This window comes from Dipodomys merriami, unplaced genomic scaffold, assembly GCF_024711535.1.
Source record: "Dipodomys merriami isolate MVZ:Mamm:240054 unplaced genomic scaffold, mDipMer1.0.p SCAF_91, whole genome shotgun sequence".
Taxonomy (NCBI): domain Eukaryota; kingdom Metazoa; phylum Chordata; class Mammalia; order Rodentia; family Heteromyidae; genus Dipodomys; species Dipodomys merriami.
In genome coordinates, this window is record NW_027206524.1 from 1479721 (window position 1) to 1481974 (window position 2254).

Here is a 2254-nt window from a genome sequence, read left to right on the forward strand (position 1 = left end):
GCTTAGTAATTCCTACCCTCAAGAGGTTCAGCCAGTCTCAGAGGAAATTATCAAAGAGAATCATTCTCTGAGCCTCTAATACATTTTTTTCAGAAGTATAGGGCATAAACAAGATCCTCATATGAGTAAGGGATATCTGGAAGCTCATATAAGCATCTGTTCTCTTTCTTGTGGTGAAGAATTTTCTGGAGAAATTGTTAAATAGAAATCATGGCATATTCCCCAGTGTACCTCTTGCAGAAACTTGGGCTCTTCCACACAGTGAGAAGGGCAGGTTTTAGAGGTCCAGTAACAGTGAGAGCTTTATGGAGGAATGAAGGTAAGCATAGAATTGCCTTTGTGTTCACAAGTTTCCTTCAAACCAAAGCTATGTAAATTGTGGTTTCTGAGAAAAATCAATTATGGTTCTTTGAAGTTCTAGAAAAGACTCCAATGAAGGAAGGAAACTATGTTAAGAGACATGGAAGGTGGAATCACATTTTAATCCCATGACATACAGCATGGGTTGGAGAGACTCATCAGATATTAGAAAGTCTTACTCACTCGATTTCTTGCTGATTGTCTTCAGACAACCCTGAGATTGAAAACAAGCAGCTGCAATCTTCTCCATTCTGGGTAACAGAAGAAGGATTCATCATTAATGTCACCTTCTACCATTGTTCCTCCAGAACGTAGCTACAGAAAATGACTCTTAAGTGACAGAGTTTTTTCTTATTGGATTGACAGACCAACCTGAGCTTCAGTTGCCCCTCTTTTTCCTGTTCTTGGTGAACTATATTATCTCGGTGCTTGGATACTTGAGTTTATTGAATCTACTGTGCCTGAACTCAAATCTTCATACTCCCATGTACTTCTTCCTCTTCAATCTGTCTTGCATGGATTTCTGTTATTCATTTGTCTTTACCACTAAAATGCTGCTAGGCTTTATTTCAGAGAGGCACACCATCTCTTAGACTGGGTGCATCACACAGTTGTTCTTTTCCTGTTTCTTTGTCAACTTTGAGTCCTATGTGCTGACTCCTATGGCTTACGATCGCTACGTGGCCATCTGTCAGCCCCTGCAGTACACGGTCATCAGGTCTCCTAGCACCTGTTCTCTGCTGATGTTTGGTTCATACTTAATGGGGTTTGTTTCTGGTCCACACAGGATGCATGGTCAGGCTCACCTTTTGTGATTCTAATATTATTAACCATTACATGTGCGACATCTTCCTGCTCCTCCAGCTGTCTTGCAACAGTAGTTCTGTCGATGAGCTTGTGAGTTCTGTTGTTATAGGTATAGCTGTCATTTTATCCAGCCTTACTATCTTAATCTCCTATTTTTTAATTCTTTTTAATGTCATGCACATGTCATCAGGTAAGGGTTGGTTCAAAGCTATGAGCACCTGTATTTCTCACATAACTGCTGTTCGCTTATTTTATGGTTTTGGGCTACTTGCTTATGTCAAGCCCAAATCGAATGAGTCCTTGGGCCAGGGGGAATTTTTTTCTCAGTATTTTATACTCTTTTGGTGCCTATGCTGAGCCCTCTCATTTATAGCCTTAGGAACAAGGATGTCAAAATTGCTCTAAAAAGAACCCTGAAGAGAACCACACACTGAACAAAACTTTAGGTGGTCTTGCCCCTGTCTCTCTATTGCTCTTTCTCATTTTCTTCTCTCTACACACTACCTTCTTCTATTGTCTGTCTTTCTTCCTATGTCATAGAGAGTGTTATCCTGCCCTGTTTTTTTCATTTTCTTTTCTCAGTATGCAACATAAGTTTGTGGACTTTTCTTTATACTGAGACTCATATTCTCACCTAAAATGGGCCCAATCTGGTTTTTATTTTTATTAGATGGCGACCTTTTTCCTATATAAAGATAATACTGCATAATGTATTTTCCTATATATCTGATTCTTTCATGATATGACAAGTAGTATGGTGCTTTCCGATAACTTCTTTTATTTCTGCTTTACCTAGATCAGCCTAGCACTTGATTGGCTGGTACTTTATCATTTGAACCACACCTGAGCCTGTTTTGTTGCTGGCTATTATCAACAGAAGTCTTCTATTAAGGCAACTTCCAATTTCTATCCTTTTGCTCTTAGCTTCCTAAATAGCCAGGATTACAAGTGTGAGCCCTCAACACCTAATTGAAACATTTTAATCATATTTTTATTGTCTTTAAATGGTTGCACATAGGGGTTACCATTCGACATGTCAGTTTATAAGTGTAATGCATCTTCAATGATATCACCCTTTCACCATTCT

General features: G+C 39.0%; 1 pseudogene; it reads left to right on the top strand.

Annotated features, from left to right (window-relative positions):
• The first annotated feature begins 210 nt into the window (after nucleotides 1–210).
• LOC138821325 (olfactory receptor 8C8-like) lies at nucleotides 211–1601 on the top strand (annotated as a pseudogene).
• Nucleotides 1602–2254: the final 653 nt, after the last annotated feature.